We start from the raw sequence: 20,096 nt of genomic DNA, 5'->3' as shown, positions 1-20,096 counted from the left end.
AAGAACGGTGAGGCATAAAGGTTTGTATAAAATTTCTTAAAATGAGTCATTTATTATTTTATTTTCATATAAATGATTGCCATCAGAATCAGTAATAGTAGCAATTGACTGAGTCGGCTCTCTTTTTTTAGCTAGGTATGCCAAGAACTTTCCTGGTTTATCGCCATGTTCATATAGCTTTTGCCTGACAAATCTCATTTTCTTTTCAGCGTCCTGTGTTCGGAGAGAGTCCAACGTTGATCTAATGACTGATATTTCCTTTAATAGGGCAGGAGTGGGAGTTTTTAATGTAGTCTCTTAATCTCTTAGTGGCTGTATGAGACATAATCAGACCCCTGGCGTACGCTTTACAGATCTCCCAAAGGAGCGAGGGGGTTATCTGTTGATTGAGTTAAGAGAAAAATGCTTTAAACTCTGTAATAAAATATGTGAATGTATGGTCTTTAAGACTGGCTGTATTCAACCTCCAATGTCTTGACCGATTGAATGCCCCGTTGAGTTTTATGTCCAGGATCACATCAGCATGATCAGATATGACTATGCTTCCTATCCTAGCGGATAAAACAGACTGCAAAGACGTCCTGGGCATATAAAAAGTAATCTATTCTAGTCTGACATCCATGAGGTGCAGAGAAAAAAGTGAGGAATGAAAAGTTCTCCAGACATCCGCATACCCCAGATCATCACAAATAGCTTTAAGTGACTTAGCTTGAGGAGAGAGTGACTCTATACCGCTGGGAAAATTATCAATAAGAGGGTTCAACAAGCAATTAAAATCTCCTCCCACTGCAGTGTCCGAGATTAATTCTGAAAAGTCTAGAAATATCATTGCGCCTTGACCATTCAATATCCAGACTGAGGCAATGGAGGTTATCATCAGATCCTCAAAATGGGTTGCTGGTGGACAGCGAGTCGACTCTGGTTTCCGCCTCCCTCCACTCAGAGCCTACATGGACGACATTACAACATTGACCACCACTGTCCCATGCACCAGGAGACTGCTCAGAAAACTTGAGGAGAACATCAGCTGGGCCCGTATGAAGATTAAACCATCCAAGTCACGCAGCATCTCGATTGTGAAGGGAGTACTCTCTGACCTGAAATTCTTCATCGGAGATGACCAAATCCCAACAGTGTCTGAGCAGCCGGTAAAAAGCCTTGGAAAGTGGTATGATGCAAGCCTGAAGGACAAAGACCAGGTGCAACAGCTGCGCAAAGACATCAGTAGTAGCCTACAGTCCATTGACAACACCCAGCTACCTGGAAAGTTAAAGGCCTGGTGTCTGCAGTTTGGTCTCCTACCCCGGGTGTTGTGGCCCTTAGCAGTGTATGAGGTTCCAATCTCAACAGTGGAGAAGATGGAAAGAGGAGTCACAGGCTACTTAAAGAAGTGGCTCGGAGTTCCACGATGCCTTACCACCATAGGCCTCTATGGAGATGGTGTCCTCAAGCTGCCCCTCACCAGTCTAACAGAGGAATTCAAGTGTTCAAAAACCAGGCTCCAGATGACACTGAATGAATCTCGAGACCCAGTGGTGAGCAACAACGCGCCGACCTTGGCAACTGGGCGCAAATGGAGGCCAGGAAAAGCAGTCCAGGAGGCAACAGCAGCCCTCAGACATGCTGACATTGTGGGTCATGTTCAGCAAGGGAGAGGAGGCCTTGGGCTAACTAGCCGTGCTGCTTGGAGTAAGGCCACTGCACCAGAGCGGCAGAAGATGGTAGTGCAGGAAGTACGCCATCAGGAGGAGGCTGCAAGGTGGGCCAAGGCAGTCTCTCTTTCCAAACAGGGACAGTGGACTCGATGGGACAGTGTGGAGAAGAGGAAGATAAGCTGGAAGGATCTGTGGGCCATGGAAGCGAGGCGGTTGAGCTTCTCCATCAGAGCAACATATGACGTCCTTCCAACACCAGTTAATCTTCACCAATGGTATGGTGAAGATCCGGACTGTGCCCTCTGTTCCATGCCAGCCAACCTCAGGCACATTCTCACAGGGTGTAAAACAAGCCTCACTCAAGGACGCTACACTTGGCGTCACAACCAAGTCCTTAAAAACCTTGCGTCCGCCCTGGAGGACAAGCGAGCTGCCACCAACTCCCTACCACCCCCAGCAGCATCACACCCCTTACGGACAAACTTTGTCCGCGAAGGGGCTAAACCACCGAAGCGCGGCTCGACACCATTAGAGCGAGACCAGCTGCGCTTGGCCCGCGACTGGAAAATGCTAGCTGACATTGGCCGGCAACTTGTGTTTCCTCCGGAGATCGCAACCACCACCCTAAGACCTGACATGGTGCTCTGGTCCCGTTCACTCAAGAAGGTCTTCATCATTGAGCTCACAGTACTCTGGGAGGACTCAGTAGATGAGGCTTATGAGCGAAAGCATCTGCGCTATGCCGATCTAGCTGCCGAAGCACGGCATCATGGCTGGAACACAGAAGTCCGACCAGTGGAGGTGGGCTGCAGAGGTTTTGTGGCAACATCTACAACTAGACTGCTTAGAGACCTTGGAATTAAGGGCCAGAGCCAGCGTTCGGCAATCAAAGCTGTATCGGAGGCGGCAGAAGGCAGCAGTCAGTGGCTCTGGATGAAGAGGAAAGACCCCAGCTGGGCCCCGAAGTGAGAGGGCCAGGAGGTATGCGGTCAACAATGCTTGACTCAGGGAGGAGGATGCCCCTGCCATGCATAGTCCCATAGGATGTTGGCTATCATCAACAAGGCAACTCCTATGACTAATTGGGAATGGGACGCAAGCGTAGGATTGATCACCCTGTCGCTGGCCGCCTTTGGGGAGGGTGTATAGTGTGAAAGGCCGAAACACCCTAGGAACCAAAGGTACACTACTGATGATGCGCTCCCCAAATTTCACCAGGCTCACTGTTCATTAACTCTTGGAAGTGCTTGCACAAAGGATAGTAACATCTCATCCTGTGTTCTTGGAATCTACTGTAAAAGTGGGGTGGTACCTTTTTCCATGTGTTGAACTCTCCTCTATCTCACCGAGTATAAACAAATGACATGAACCCTGAACTCGAACTATACTAAACCCAAAAATTAAACATGTAAAGATCCAAAATGTTTTTTTTCCCACTGGCTAACATGCAGGGGACTTCAACTTTCCAATGTAGACTCTTAAGTCCGCATTGCCACTCAGTAGCCTCATCCTTTATATATATGAAAATCAATAGAAGATTGAGACTCTTCCACCTAAAACCAAGCCTGGGAACCAATATAGATTCACACATATCTCAGCCTGAGCTATAGCGGCAGTTAATTTAGCAAGAAAAATAATAAAGATACGAATATTACTGAATCGGTTTCATGATCAGATTCAACTAAAAATAAAACAAGTTATCCAATGCTGCGGAGGTGCAGCTTAAAGTTATTTACCCGCGAGTCAAACGCAGCAGCCTCTTCAGGTGTGTAGAGTTCTTTTAGGTGATCCGTTGACCATAATCTTCAATGTGGCCGGATACAACAGTGCGTAGTCCATCTTCATTCTCTTGAGTCGAGCCTTCGCCTCATCAAACGCTTTGCGTCTTCGTACAACCGCAGTGGAATAATCATTGAATGAGACCTTTGGACCTTTACGTTGACTACCATCAGAGCCGATGTTTCTAGCCGCGTCCATGACGCGCTGCTTGTCGGTGAAGTTGTGGAACTTTATAACCACCGCCGTGGGCGCTGGTTGGGACCGGGTATCGGTGCTTGAGAGCGATGGGCTCTGTCCAGCTTCACACGACCAGCCTTAGTGTCCATTTGTAGGTAGCCAGGGATCCATTCCTCAAAGAATTTTACTGAACACCTCCTGTGTGTAACACGAGATCCACATAGCACGTTGGGAGCGATGAAACAATCAAAGACCGTTCATTTTCTATGAAAGAAGCGAAGTGGGCGGGGGGAACGTTGGGCGGGCAAGGGACATGAACAAGGGGTGGGACCGATATTTGAATAAACTGAACTCTGCGGTGTCGTGACTGACCAATCGAAGCTCACTATAATTTCCATCACAGACAAACTGAAAAAGTCTGAGTGGACCATTTCAGTTTGTCTGTGATGGAAACTTTAGTGAGCTTCGATTGGTCAACCACAACGCCCATGCTCACATCGCCCAACGTTCCCCCCCTTCCCACTTCGCTTCTTTCATTCCATCACTTGGTCAAATAGCCCTTACACAGCCTGGAGGTGTTATTGGGTCATTGTCCTTTTGAAAAACAAATGACAGTCCCACTAAGTGCAAACCAGATGGGATGGTGTATCGCTGCAGAATGCTGTGGTAGCCATGCTGGTTCAGTGTGCCTTGAATTCTAAGTAAATCATAGACAGTGTCACCATCAAAGCACCCTCACACCTCCTCTTCCATGCTTCACGGTGGGAACCACACAATGCGGAGATCCATTCACCTATTCTGCGTCTCACAAAGACATGGCGGTTGGAACTAAAAATCTCAAATTTGGATTCATTAGACCAAGGGAGAAATTTCCACTGGTCTAATGTCCATTGCTCATGTTTCTTGGCCCAAGCAAGTCTCTTATTATTATTCTTATTATTATTATTAGTGTCCTTTAATAGTGGTTTCTTTTCAGCAATTCGACCATGGAGACCTGATTCACGCCGTCTCCTCTGAACAGTTGAGATGTGTCTGTTACTTGAACTATGTGAAGCCTTTATTTGGGCTGCAATCTAAGGTGCAGTTAACTCTAATGAACTTATCCTCTGCAGCAGAGGTAACTCTGGGTCTTCCTTTCCTGTGGCAGTCCTCGAGAGCCAGTTTCATCATAGTGCTTGATTGCACAACATTTTTCGAAATGACTGACCTTCATGTCTTAAAGTAATGATGGGCTGTCGTTTCTCTACTTATTTGAGCTGTTCTTGCCATAATATGGACTTGGTCTTTTACCAAATAGGGCTATCTTCTGTATACTTTTGATGGGTACTGTATTCGATAACGGGGCGGCAGGGTAGCCTAGTGGTTAGAGCGTTGGACTAGTAACCGGAAGGTTGCGAGTTCAAACCCCCGAGCTGACAAGGTACAAATCTGTCGTTCTGCCCCTGAACTCACTGTTCCCAGGCCGTCATTGAAAATAAGAATTTGTTCTTAACTGACTTGCCTGGTTAAATAAAGGTAAAATAAAATAAAAATAAATAACACCACGTGTATATTTTAATTGACAATTTAATTAATCCATTAAATAAATACTAGCACATCAAATTACGTTGTTGTACATTAGCCTACTCCCCTATCGACACATTATATAATATTGCCTACGTGCTTTCGACAATACGTTATCAACTCTATCAACAAAAAGTAATTATTTTCAAATAATCCAAATTTGCCTTAAATATTTTCTAACGATGCCACAATTTACATATAGCCTACTTACTCCTCAATCAGATCAAGAACATCTTGGTAATTATGTTCATCATCTCTAAGGAAACTATCTGGGGCAGACTCGGGCATGATACACTAGGACAGGTTGCCGCGCGGTGAAACACCGCTTCCCATTCATTTCAATCGGCGACCTTTGGGCGGTATGAAGGTGGCGTGGGAGGCGGTGAAAAAGTTTTACTTTCTCCAAAGTTAACCGCTGGGCGATGACCAATCATATCGAGTGGTTCCCATGACGAATTTGACGCTAAGCGACCAAAGGCTGGAGACGTTCTTCAAAGATGGCTGACAAAAATACTATAATGGAAGCAAATGTAAGTGATTATAACGTAATAACGAATCATGCAAAAACAATGTACATTTGACAGGAATATGTTAATGTAGAGACAAACGAGTATAATTTTTTTAATCGTAAAGTTAATTTACGAAAATCGCGATTTAGCAAGCTAGCTGACTAGCTAACATTAGCCAGCTAGCTGGCTAGCTTTATGGGTGTTGTGACACGAGTATGACATTGTAATTCTGGTTGTTTAATGTTTTAGGGACTCCTGAAACAACCAGCAAACCAGGCTGTCGTCTTGTGAAACAGTGGCTGTAAAGAATCTAGCTAGCTAAAGCATTTACTGCAAATTGAAAGAAAAAAACTTGAGCCCATCATAGCTAGTTGTATCAATTTCAAAACAGTCTGAATGACATAAATGAAGCCTATGGATTGAGTAGAATATACACTGCTCAAAAAAATAAAAGGGAACACTTAAACAACACAATGTAACTCCAAGTCAATCACACTTCTGTGAAATCAAACTGTCCACTTAGGAAGCAACACTGATTGACAATACATTTCACATGCTGTTGTGCAAATGGAATAGACAACAGGTGGAAATTATAGGCAATTAGTAAGACACCCCCAATAAAGGAGTGGTTATGCAGGTGGTGACCACAGACCACTTCTCAGTTCCTACGCTTCCTGGCTGATGTTTTGGTCACTTTTGAATGCTGGCGGTGCTTTCACTCTAGTGGTAGCATGAGACGGAGTCTACAACCCACACAAGTGGCTCAGGTAGTGCAGCTCATCCAGGATGGCACATCAATGCGAGCTGTGGCAAGAAGCTTTGCTGTGTCTGTCAGCGTAGTGTCCAGAGCATGGAGGCGCTACCAGGAGACAGGCCAGTACATCAGGAGACTTGGAGGAGGCCGTAGGAGGGCAACAACCCAGCAGCAGGACCGCTACCTCCGCCTTTGTGCAAGGAGGAGCAGGAGGAGCACTGCCAGAGCCCTGCAAAATGACTTCCAGCAGGCCACAAATGTGCATGTGTCTGCTCAAACGGTCAGAAACAGACTCCATGAGGGTGGTCTGAGGGCCCAACGTCCACAGGTGGGGGTTGTGCTTACAGCCCAACACCGTGCAGGACGTTTGGCATTTGCCAGAGAACACCAAGATTGGCAAATTCGCCACTGGCGCCCTGTGCTCTTCACAGATGAAAGCAGGTTCACACTGAGCACATGTGACAGAAGTGACAGAGTCTGGAGACGCCGTGGAGAACATTCTGCTGCCTGCAACATCCTCCAGCATGACCGGTTTGGCGGTGGGTCAGTCATGGTGTGGGGTGGCATTTCTTTGGGGGGCCGCACAGCCCTCCATGTGCTCGCCAGAGGTAGCCTGACTGCCATTAGGTACCGAGATGAGATCCTCAGACCCCTTGTGAGACCATATGCTGGTGCGGTTGGCCCTGGGTTCCTCTTAATGCAAGACAATGCTAGACCTCATGTGGCTGGAGTGTGTCAGCAGTTCCTGCAAGAGGAAGGTATTGATGCTATGGACTGGCCCGCCGGTTCCCCAGACCTGAATCCAATTAAGCACATCTGGGACATCATGTCTCGCTCCATCCACCAACGCCACGTTGCACCACAAACTCTCCAGGAGTTGGCGGATGCTTTAGTCCAGGTCTGGGAGGAGATCCCTCAGGAGACCATCCGCCACCTCGTCAGGAGCATTCCCAGGCGTTGTAGGGAGGTCATACAGGCACGTGGAGGCCACACACACTACTGAGCCTCATTTTGACTTGTTTTAAGGACATTACATCAAAGTTGGATCAGCCTGTAGTGTGGTTTTCTACTTTAATTTTGAGTGTGACTCCAAATCCAGAACTCCATGTGTTGATACATTTGATTTACATTGATCATTTGTGTGATTTTGTTGTCAGCACATTCAACTATGTAAAGAAAAAAGTATTGAATAAGAATATTTCATTCAGATCTAGGATGTGTTATTTTAGTGTTCCCTTTATTTTTTTGAGCAGTGTAATATAACTTTGTGCCAAGGATGTCTAGTTTTGCACACTTTGTACAAAATAATAAAATGCAGCACAGGATATTTCTCAACGTAGCTCTTTATTAGCTAGCTATAACTGGCATGTTCACGTATCGCCAACCAGGATCAAACTGACCATGACCTAACCATTTGGGTGGTCTTAACCAATCATAGCACAGTATGAGATGGCGGTAAAATGCATCCAATTACAATTCAGTATGTTTACACACATGAATATTACAAAGAATGCAAGTTGTGTATATACATGTAGTTATTACCATGCATGAGATCCCCACATTGTAGCCTGTACATTTAATATATTCACTGATCATGTACTCTACCTTGGCAAATAAAGGTGCAGTTCAGGTATGAATGTCTTGAGATTATCCAATACCAGGAGTATCACATTCGAGTCTGTGTCTGCATCTATGTATTACAATTATACACCACAACTGTGTTTACCAATCTTGGTCCTGGGACATCAATGATTACACATTGTAACTAATAGACTAGAAACAAGATTTAACTAAAGACTGATTTGTAATTCATATATACATACATAAGTATAATTTACAAAACAGTACACTACACTTCCTATGCATCATGTAAATAGTCTAAAACCGGTTCATCTCCATATCTAATGCCCTTCATCTGCATTGATCTGATAAACACAGGATAGGTGTAGTATTTCATCAAATGAGAGACTTAATTTCGATTTGAAACACTTTATTGAAAGCAGTTCATTATCCAAGTGTTATCAATACAAGTTCAATCTGTACTTCAATGCATATCTGTTATGTGTAACAGTATAACTTTAGACCGTCCCCTCGCCCATACCTGGGCGCGAACCAGGGACACTCTGCACACATCAACAACTGACACCCACGAAGCATCGTTACCCATCGCTCCACAAAAGCCGCGGCCCTTGCAGAGCAAGGGGAACTACCACTTCAAGGTCTCAGAGCAAGTGACGTCACCGATTGAAATGCTATTTAGCGCGAACACCGCTAACTAAGCTAGCCGTTTCACATCCGTTACATATGCATTATAATAACAGAGGAAGAAAGGTGGCGAGAGAGGTGTAAAAGACAGGGAAAGAGGTAAGAACATATGCTGCCTTCCCCTGATCCTATGATTAATGAATCACAGTGCAACCCAAATATTCTCTCAGTTCATCACAATTACATAAGTGTCTCTAGTCATCTTAAAAGTGGGTGAGGTAGCGATGATGGGACTGGGGGTTGGCATCCTCTCACATCAAAACATCTGCAGATGTAGAGAGCATGTTTATGCCGTGTGTTTTTATTTTTTAATTCTAACATTGTTAGTCATAATAATCAGGAGGTGAAATGCAAAACTGACCTTGGATCATTAACTCTGATATTTCAATGTAAAGCATCTCTTTAATAATACTTCCTGTTGACCTTACCAAGTGACCTCTCACCTCTTATCATGCTGTGCCCTCGATGTAGCCAGTTCAGATGCGGGAGGGGTTCACCGACACAGCTGATATAACCTAGAGGATTTAGGGAGAAGAGGAGAGGGGGATGAAGTGAAGGAGAGACTTATTGAGAAATTAAGGTAGTTAAAGGGACAGTGTTCAACAGGAATCTGTGTGTGTCGCCTCACCTGGTGTCCACACCACACTAAGTGGCTGCAGAGTACTTTATGCTGAAAAACATGAACGAACACACGAGGACAAACAATATAGCATAATTATAGAAATAGTCAAGTGTCTTGCTATTCTCCATGGTTGGCTCTTTTGCCCATTCTTTGAAGGTGGAAGGAGCCACAGTTATACACCTGAGCCTGGTACAACACAATCCATCAATCAGATTGATACATGTGTGTAGATGTGGGTTATAGGGTTTTGAATACCCATATTGATTTAAAACTTAAAATAGCTTGTTTTGTTTTTGTACAGACATCACATCCTTACCTAAACAGTACCCTCACCTGAGAAGTAGAAATCAAAGGGAGAGAAACTGGGAATTGAATAACTGCAGTTGACATAGCTAAGTAAATGGAAAAATACTATTATTGCAATGTGAATGGCTCTTAAAGAGCCTTTGGTTGTGCATAGTGTAGTCTATGGTGTTGCCAGGGAACAACTCCCTCTTTGAAGAAGTAGGAAGTGAAGACCTCCTGCACACGGATTGCCTCTCTTGCTGCGTTGTTGGACCCCATCCTTGAAACATCCTGCAGACTTCTCCTCTGGCACACAGCGGCGAGCTGCAGATCCCCTCAGATCCAGATTCCCCTCGTGTCCATCCTCATGAAGTTATGCAGAACACAGGTAGCCATCACACACCTGAATTCCTCCAGGAGGCAGTCCCAGATGGCCCTGGTCACCCAACCTTGCAGTGCCCTACATGTTAACCGTTTTGAAGGAATCTCGAGTTACAAGATATTTGTAGGAATATGGAAGACAATATAATTATTAGACTTTTACATCACCAGGTCATTGTGGATTACTAAAGTATAATATCCCTGATGACAAATCATGATAACATTGGATTGATAGATGCATGGGCACACATATGTGCATGTGTAGTATGTGACAATAACAGGATCATATCAAGGATAGCATCACAAATGAATACATAAATACCACTTGAAGCTTGATGAGTTGATCATTTGAATCAGCTGCATAGTGCTAAGGCAAAAACAACATGTGCACCTCTGAGTCCCCAGGACTGAGAACCACTGCTCTTCATATGTATACAGGCTTTCATAGCTCTCTTTATCCGAGGACAGAAAACCTCACAAGAAACAGACTTCATTATAGTCAAATTAGACCGCACTGAATATTAAGTTAATATTATCTCCATCCTCACTTTTAGGGACAGGAACTACACAAAAGTACCTGTCCTATCCAGAATAGCCTGCGCTCTCACTGACAGTTGGGGCTGCTATCCTTTCACCCTCCTCCATGGTTGTTAGCTAGCTACCTACAAATGCATTTGTAGTTTGTTTTTTACAGTGATAAATACATGTGGTGATATTTCATTCACTTAGCTAGCTATACAGTATGTGAAGTTGGCTAGCTAGCCAACTAACGTTAGCAGTTCATTTGAGTTAGCCTGCACTGAAGCTAGTTAGATAATACATTATTTATTTACTTACTTTAATAGGTTCTGCCAGCCATGTGGCCAATTGGAAACGGCTGCAACATGTGTTTGTCACCAGAGCGTTTTAAAGGATATTACTATTGAACTATGTACCCATTTAATAACCAGACCTTCATACAAACTTGTTACGCTGAATTCTTGACGCACAGTCGAATATGCTACCACCACGCCCACAAGCGAATCACAATGGGCGGCCTAAGGCACACGCGGAAATGTACCGCTTTCTAGTGTACATTCACGGTCGCCAGGTGTACGGTGTTTTCTCCGACACATTGGTGCGGCTGGCTTCCGGGTTAAGCGGGCATTGTGTCAAGAAGCAGTGTGGCTTGGCAGGGTCGTATTTCGAAGAACGCACGGCTCTCGACCTTCGCCTCTCCCGAGTCCGTACGGGAGTTGCATTGATGGGACAAGACTGTAACTACCAATTGGGGAGAAAAAGGGATAACAAACTATTTTACATTTATACTTGATTGAGGTAGGGACATCCCAAGGATCCCGAATAGCACGAACCCTCTGGACATAATATTTTCTAGGCCATTAGCGATAACAGGAAATACACAAGTCGTAGCTCAAGGTGGCTACTTCGGAATGTCGGCTTGCACAGGAAAAACGGTACGTTTCTAAAATGTATGGTTGATTTAATTAATGTAAGGGCCATTCCGCCGAATCGGTGCCTTTTCCGTCCCCATGACATTACATGCATAAATATGCATGTAAAGTATCTGTATAATATATTATATTATCAAGCAAAGTGTCATGCACATGGTCCTAATTGCAATTTGAAGATCCATAATGTACAACCTTAATAAAAACTACCCAGAACACTGAAAAAATAGGATTTTAGCCTGTCCCCACTACACTTCACCATTAAATATAATGATTAGAAACAATCAAATCTTTTTTTTTAATTATTGGGTGACTCTTTTTCCAATTTAGATATAAAACATTTTCTCAGAGGAAAGTCATATGTTAGTTAAAATACACATTTTAGTCATGTTTTCACTCAGTCCTGTTACCCTGACACATTCCCCCCTCTAAACTTTGGGACATTCCACAAGTCACATGATCAACAGGAAGTAGCATCATTTGAGTCTCCTGATGCCATGGGAAGACCAAAAGTAAGTTCTCTCACTCTTTTTATCATGTTGTAAGTATGACTGAGAATGTCAATCTCAATGTACAGTCCTATTTTTTTTTTTAAAGATAGTTTTGGGAAACCACTTGAAGGTGCTAAGTGTTCTCATGCTATTAACATTGATGCCATGTGGCTACATTTCATGTATTTGCTAATGCTATGCTAAAAACTCAGTCCTGTTACTTTCAGTCCTGTTACTCATATGAAGGGTAACAGGACTGAATAAGAGTAACAGGAGTGAGAAGATTGAATAAAATAGCCATTTTAAATGTGTATCTGGTATATACATACACATTCATTATAATACTATTCTCTTGATTTTAAGTTTCACAGTTTGAATTAGGGATGGTGTTTTCAGTTTTAAAATGTGAACACGTTACTTACAGGGAGCCAATCGATTAAGTGCTGCAGAGAAGCAGCGGCGGTATTGTGCTCGACGCGATGCCGACCCAGAAAGGAGAGACAGATACTTAAAAAAGGAACAGCAGAAATACAGGGAGGACATAACATCAGGCAGGAAGAAAACACTAACATTTAGTAAGAGGGAAAAGCGCAGACATCACAAAGAGTGGAGGGAGACTTACTATAGGATCAAGTCCAGGAAAGAAGCCCTAAAGCACGTCACCACACCTCTAGATAACCCCATCTTTCACCAGACATAACTGTTAATCCAGAGCCAAGCAGTTTAAGGTCAGGATGAGAGTTAGTGCCAGTGTGTTAAATGGATTATGTGTAAAATGAATGATGGCCAGTTAATAGGGCATATAGATAAAATTTTACTGTAGCCACTTATTAATTGAACAACTATTGTAATTGTGATGTACTTGTGTGTTTTAGGCAGACGAAGGGCGTTAAAGGTGAAATACATCAGAGAAGCTCCAGAAACAAACTGAAGAGATACAAAAGCAGCTACAGACACAAACCCGAAAAAAAGGAGAGGTATAAGGAAAGCATTCTGCGTATGAAACAGAATTATCCATCTCCACATACAAAAGTTGACAAACAAATGAGACCGCTACCACGCGCTACAATGCAAAAGACCCTTCTCTTCCATGACACCTTAGTGGAGAACATCCGACAGAGGCACAGCAACTCATGGGGATCAAGGGAAAGGCAACTCATCTCAAAGATAGTGACAGGAAAACCAAAAAAATATAGGCTGCAACGTCGCTCCCAAAGTTCATTTGGGTTGTCAAAGAAAAGGTGGCTGATGAATGCGAAGAATGCCGAACTTAACTTAAAATACCAAAGGAAGAGAAACAGTAGGGTGGTAGATGGCTTCAAAAACAAAGTCCGAGATTTTTACACCATGGATGATGTCAGTTGATTAACGACTGGGAAGAGGCAGACGCCTCACCCAGAAGAAAATCAAAAATCAGAAGATGTTCCTGTTGGACACAATGAAAAATCTACATGTGAAGATTTTGGCAGAACATGATGGGTTTCTCATCTTCTGCTCACTGAGCCCCTTTTGGGTTGTTCACCCAACTCTAAGTGACCAGGAGACTTGCATGTGCAAACAGCATGAAAATCTCAGAAACTGCACCACCTGAAGATCATCAACACTTTCAATCCTGATGAACTTCTAAAATCCGTCACATGCAAAACGGAGTGCATGAAGTGCATGTATGGAGACTATGCGGTGTGCAAGGACCTCGCGTCCCGTCTCTGGCCAATACAATGATAAGAATGAAGTGACTTATGTCCCGTGGGCAACTGTGGATAAGGAGCACAAGAATGACCCTAATGGCGGTACATCCAAAGTCACCATCAAAAAAAGAGTTCCAGACCACCCAAGAGCAACTGCTGGAACAACTAAATCTGATGCTGCGCAAGTTTAAGATGCACACTTACAACATCAAGAATCCGTTTACCCACAACAGGGCACTGAAACAAGGCTTCAAAGCACATGAATGCTTTATTCATGTTGACTTTTCAGAAAATGACCTCTAAGTACGCCACAGAAATACAGACGGTTCACTTCAGAGCATCATGTAAATTGTTACATGTAAATTGACAACAAAGTCTGGGCCAAACCAGAGACTGTTTCTTAGAAAAGGCAAGTTTTTGTTCATTATTTTATTGAAATTCTATATGAAATACAATTGTATGTCGTGTTTGCAAGTGAATGTTTTATGTGCATAAAATACTATAAGTTAATATTTGATACTGGTAGTCAATGTAGAGCTCTGAGGATTTGCTTAATATGCTCAGCTTTTTGTATTTGTTGTCTTTCTTGCCTTTTGAGAGGAATATGGAGAACCCATACTGTGCCGAGGCAGGAGCCAGACACACATGCTGCACCCCGCACACACAAGCGCACGCTCACATACATACACACACACTCATGCACACACAATTGTTACAGCTTTTATGTTGCTATTTAGACTAAGATATTTTTTGCCAAATATAATGACCTCTGTTTTATCTTTGTTTAATTGAAGGAAGTTCTGTGACATCCAGTTATTCTCCCTCACACACAAGCACTCATTCCTGTTACTCAGCGCTCCTTCCTGTTACTCAGCGCTCCTTCCTGTTACTCAGCGCTCCTTCCTGTTACTCAGCGCTCCTTCCTGTTACTCAGCGCTCCTTCCTGTTACTCAGCGCTCCTTCCTGTTACTCAGCGCTCCTTCCTGTTACTCAGCGCTCCTTCCTGTTACTCAGCGCTCCTTCCTGTTACTCAGCGCTCCTTCCTGTTACTCAGCGCTCCTTCCTGTTACTCAGCGCTCCTTCCTGTTACTCAGCGCTCCTTCCTGTTACTCAGCGCTCCTTCCTGTGACCCAATGTTCATTCCTGTTGCTTCATTGTTTTTTAGTAATAAAAAAAACACACAAATAAAAAACACACATTTTGCCTGCGTAAGTTGACTTTTTAGCTACAGATATTTATTTTGAACATGCAAACCAATTTTCTTTAAAATACCCACTTTGAGGGAAAAACAAAACTAGTTGGCATGACTTTTAATTGATATTTAAACCGTTTTAAACATCTAAACAGTAAACATTGATATTTAAACATATTTAAAGAGTTTTGGTAACAGGACAGAGGAAAAATGCAACCATCTTCCATTCTAGAAACCTTGTAAAAAAAAAAAAAATAGAATTGTCTGAGATTGACCATTACACATTTTGAATAGTTAAACGTGTGTTATTAGATAGTGCTGAAAAAAGATAAGGAAAGAAGTTTAATTTTGAAAAGTTACAACATGCAAATGGTACCGATTCAGCGGAATGTTCCATACATAAACTATGCACCTTATGACTTTCATTAACACGCAGGTGTCATGCAGACATTAGTAAGGCATTGGTGTCATGTCAGTTTGATGTTCAATGGTAGGCGACAGCCAAACATGTATGTTTGCCCAGGCTTAATTCTGCCACTTATCACCCCCCATACCAGCCTGTACAGTGGTTTCCTGGACTGTTTCCTGAAGACTTACTGCCACAATGGGCTCTGTGCCTGACCTGGCCAAAGTGGCTGGAATGCTGTGCTCTTTGTCTGATACGGGGCCTGCCAGCAGCTCACCAGGAGAGACTTTGGGCTGGAGAACGTGTCTGACCTCAGGTTGGCAACACAGGATCTTTGTCTTTGCATTCTCGTCTCATCCCTCTCCCCTTCACTGTGTTTTTGTCTTACAAATAAGTCTTCATCTTCGTATGTTATTGTCTATTGCTGATGTTTCCCTTTTCCCTCCTGTGATTCTCTCTCTAATTATCTTTAACCTCTGTCACAGTAGCCTGCTGTATACCCTGTCTGGCTCACTGGCATTGGTCTTCTCCTCACTGGTGTTGTGTCTCAGAGAGCTGGTGAAGGGTCGTATGCAGGCCATGCATGAGATGAGGCTCGGGGGGAGACCTCCCTGGTGTCATGCATGTAAGTGTTGCAACTGTTCTCTGGTGACCTTATGGGACCGTACAAATAGTAGACATATTTGGGTAGGAGGTCATCTCTTATTCAAGAGGAATCCATTTCTTATCAAAACCAGTGCAAAAACATGTAGTTGGTGAATGCAATATACCTTAGGTGAACCACCCATATAACCTGAGGGTCATAGTTGAAAGCACATTATGCAGAATGTACACTGAAGTGTGAAGTGTTGGTCCCATGTTTCATATCCTGAAATAAAAGATCACAGAATTTTTGCAAAACAATATTACCCTATTACCCCCGTGCTTCTACACCTGCATTGCTTGCTGTTTGGGGTTTTAGGCTGGGTTTCTGTACAGCACTTTGAGATATCAGCTGATGTACGACAATAAAAAGGCCACGCTAAAATGTGCAATTTTATCATGCAACACAATGCCATAGATGTCTCAAGTTTTAGGGGAGCGTGCAATTGTCATGCTGACTGCAGGAATGTCCACCAGAGCTGTTGCCAGAGAATTTAATGTTAATTTCTCTACCATAAGCCACCTCCAATGTTGTTTTAGAGAATTCTGCAGAACCCTGGCCAGTCCAATGTTGACTTGGGTGAGTTCTGCCATTAATTTTATAACATTTTTATTTTTTAGTAGCTTTTGGTAGGCAGTGTCAAATCCAGAATCCAGGTTCACGCCATGTCAGGCAAGCAGGCTGGGTTTCTCAGAACACTGCTCGGTATAATAAGGACAGAAGGTGACAACATCTTCCTCCACATTATTTTTAATAATCTGATTCTACAGTTTATCCAAGGTCTTCTAAACTAGGTGCATTCTGTGAAACTCAAATGTAGTGTTAATCAGTTAACTTCTGACAGATTAATCACCCAGTCATTTCCTTTCATGTTGGCAGCTTTGTTTTCCAGATAACAGAAATGAATTAACTCATTATCTACAGAAGATTAGGATTGTCCCCACATGTAATGTGATACGGTTTAGCAGTATGAGCTATTTAGTTTGTGATAGCTTTGTCTGTCACAGCTTTCTAGTTTGAGCCCCTTTAGATTTCACATGTATGGGGTTTTATGTATGCATGATGTGCTTGGTGTATTGCCTCTGTTCCAGGTGTCCCTGCTTTGTATTCTGGTCTAACCCCCACTTCCCCTCCAACGGAGCTCTATTCCTGGCTTATGAGTGGACTAGAAGAGCCCTCCTCAACCGCACATCTGCATCCTGAGTTAGTTTGTAGGGATGGGGCAGAAGAGGTTTGTAAATTCAAAATTCCCCAAAAATGCATTAACATGTACAAACCTCTGAAACTACATTGTTAATTTGTGTTAACCTCTGATCTTGTTTTAACCATGTTTTCTATGTCTGGGGTGTATTCACTAAGAACCCAAATGGAACCAAATGTAAGGAAACATGGAGGGACCTACCGGAATTTGTCCATGTAACATTTGTCATAATGAGCGGCCCAAGGCACAGCGTGCATAGAGATCCGCATATTTTAATTCATTGACCGACCCGTGACGCTACTGGCATGCACACATGACGCTACTGGCATGCACACATGACGCTACTGGCATGCACACATAACGCTACTGGCATGCACACATGACGCTACTGGCATGCACACATGCATGCACACATGCAGGCACACATGCAGCTACTTGCAGGCACACATACAGCTACTGGCACGCACACATGCAGCTACTGGCACGCACACATGCAGCTACTGGCACACAACTATCTGTAGACCAGATCCCACAATGCGGAAATGGCTGCCTAAATATGATCCCCAGTCAGAGACAACGATAAACAGCTGTCTCTGATTGGGAACCACACCAGGCCAACATAAACCATTAATCACCTAGATGACCCACCCTAGTCACTATCACGCCCCAACCAACAGAGAATAAACAGCTCTATATGGTCAGGGCGTGACAGTCCAATAGAAACACCTATTTTTTTTTTCTCGAAATGTTTTCTTGTTTGGAGCAAACGGTTACCATTGCAAAACGTTTTGCAACATTTTGCTATGGTCTTCATCTAATGAATACACCCCTGGTCAATAGGTCTAATGTCTAGCCACTGAACGTAATGAGTCAGGACACAATCAAAGGACTCTATGCACTATAACAACTCTAACATTCCAGCCACTGGCCCGAGACAAGCATTACACAATTTCACACAGGATCTGTTGTGTTGTCAACTAGTTTAAAAAAAAAATATCCTTCTATTTACCGTATATGTGTAAATAAAATCTTTAGGTTTTACATTATATAGCTACAGCACAGCTCAACACTGTTATGTTTTGTGTTATGTTAATTATTTTTTCTACATTAAATGTGTGTTACACAAGTCAAGTGTTATCCCTCCTTTATCATGTCAGAAAGCAATGTATTTAATGGACAACAATCAAATCAAATTGTACTTGTCACATGCGCCGAATACAACAGTGAAATGCTTAACAAGCCCTTAACCAACAATGCAGTCAAGAAATAGAGTTAAGAAAATATTTACTAAATAAACTAAAGTAACAAAATAAAATGACATAACAATAACAAGGCTATGGGGGTACCGGTACTGAATCAATGTGTGGGGTACAGGTTAGTCGAGGTCATTTGTACATGTAGGTTGGGGTAAAGTGACTATGCATAGATATGTGTTGCATTGAACATCTGAATCTAATCATAACCAGAAGTTCAGTAAATGGATGTTAGGTAATGTGATGCCACTGTATTGAATTGGTTTTCTCTCTGTTTTTAAGTTGACTGTTAAAATTCTTCAAACCCCTTTTTTCTCCCTTGTCAGCAGACAAACTGGTGGTCTGATATAGTCAGCGTGAAGACATGGGGGTCATCATTTAACTCAGCGTATCCTAAATACACATACAGCAACTGTCCACCAAGTTTGAACTTTGGGACAGATTCAAAACCATATTCTTGGATAGATCAAATACAATACTCTTCCACTGTAGTAAGAAAGCATGTTTGTTTCACTCAGTAAACAGGGTTTTGTTGATCATATGAATCTACGCAAGGTTTTCAATGTGAAGTTAAGCAAACAGGTTCCAGCAGAGGGAGCTCTCTCTCTCTCTCTCTCTCTCTCTCTCTCTGTCTCTCTGTCTCGTCTCTCTCTCTCTCTCTGTCTCTCTCTGTCTCCTCTCTCTCTCCCTCTCCTCTTTCTCTGTCTCTTTCTCTCTGTCTCCTCTCTCTCTCTCCCCTTCTCTCTCACTCTCTCTCACACTCTCTCTCTCCTCTCTCGCTCTCTCCTTCTCTCTCGCTCTCTCTCTGTCTCTCTCTCTCTCACACTCTCTCTCTCTCCTCTCTCTCTCTGCATACGTGCTTGCTTGCGGGGTGGGCGGTGGAAAGAGAGAGTGAGTGAGAGAGATGATTTGACAGGCTTACAATTCCTGCTGGTGAATTGGGGATGTAGATCAGAGGGGGATTCATTGGTCCATCCATTGTACAGCTCTCTCTCTCTCTTTCTGTCTCTCTCTCTGCTATAGGTGCTATAGCTCACCTCTGAAAGCTATTTTGAATTTATTCAGTTAAAATGTCAAGATGTAGTCACAATTAATGGACACCGACTTAACAGTAACAGTGGAATAACCAACTTCTACTCCTACTGTTACCCCTGTGATGCCACCTATCTCTGTTACCCCTGTGATTACACCTATCTCTGTTACCCCTGTGATGCCACCTATCTCTGTTACCCCTGTGATGCCACCTATCTCTGTTACCCCTGTGATGCCACCTATCTCTGTTACCCCTGTGATTACACCTATCTCTGTTACCCCTGTGATTACACCTATCTCTGTTACCCCTGTGAATCCACCTATCTCTGTTACCCCTATGATTACACCTATCGCTGTTACCCCTGTGATTACACCTATCTCTGTTACCCCTGTGATTACACCTATCTCTGTTACCCCTGTGATTACACCTATCTCTGTTACCCCTGTGATTACACCTATCTCTGTTACCCCTGTGAATCCACCTATCTCTGTTACCCCTGTGATTACACCTATCTCTGTTACCCCTGTGAATCCACCTATCTCTGTTACCCCTGTGATTACACCTATCTCTGTTACCCCTGTGAATCCACCTATCTCTGTTACCCCTGTGATTACACCTATCTCTGTTACCCCTGTGAATCCACCTATCTCTGTTACCCCTGTGATTACACCTATCTCTGTTACCCCTGTGATTACACCTATCTCTGTTACCCCTGTGATTACACCTATCGCTGTTACCCCTGTGATGACAC

At 43.3% G+C, this 20,096-nt stretch overlaps 2 long non-coding RNA genes across 4 annotated transcripts; one reads left to right on the top strand and one right to left on the bottom strand.

Annotated features, from left to right (window-relative positions):
- Window positions 1-8,410: 8,410 nt before the first annotated feature.
- On the bottom strand, window positions 8,411-9,789 carry LOC149970354 (uncharacterized). 2 transcript variants are annotated; one of them, XR_016493211.1, is made up of 4 exons: window positions 9,658-9,789; window positions 9,331-9,372; window positions 9,146-9,217; window positions 8,411-8,967 (listed from the first exon to the last, which is right to left on the bottom strand). It is a non-coding gene; the product is annotated as an uncharacterized LOC149970354 (long non-coding RNA). The 2 variants fall into 2 exon arrangements; XR_016493210.1 differs by lacking the exon at window positions 9,658-9,789 and having other exon boundaries at window positions 9,331-9,455.
- A 1,226-nt stretch (window positions 9,790-11,015) lies between these two features.
- LOC110510169 (uncharacterized) lies at window positions 11,016-18,185 on the top strand. 2 transcript variants are annotated; one of them, XR_005040457.2, is made up of 4 exons: window positions 11,016-11,444; window positions 15,367-15,531; window positions 15,704-15,840; window positions 16,950-18,185. It is a non-coding gene; the product is annotated as an uncharacterized LOC110510169 (long non-coding RNA). The 2 variants fall into 2 exon arrangements; XR_002471533.3 differs by having other exon boundaries at window positions 15,701-15,840.
- The last annotated feature ends 1,911 nt before the right edge of the window (window positions 18,186-20,096 follow it).

This window comes from Oncorhynchus mykiss, chromosome 29 (genome assembly GCF_057628025.1).
Source record: "Oncorhynchus mykiss isolate SJ-2025 chromosome 29, ASM5762802v1, whole genome shotgun sequence".
NCBI classification, from domain to species: domain Eukaryota; kingdom Metazoa; phylum Chordata; class Actinopteri; order Salmoniformes; family Salmonidae; genus Oncorhynchus; species Oncorhynchus mykiss.
The sequence above is the reverse complement of the archived record's forward strand: the minus strand, read 5'-3'. Positions and strand labels throughout refer to the sequence as shown.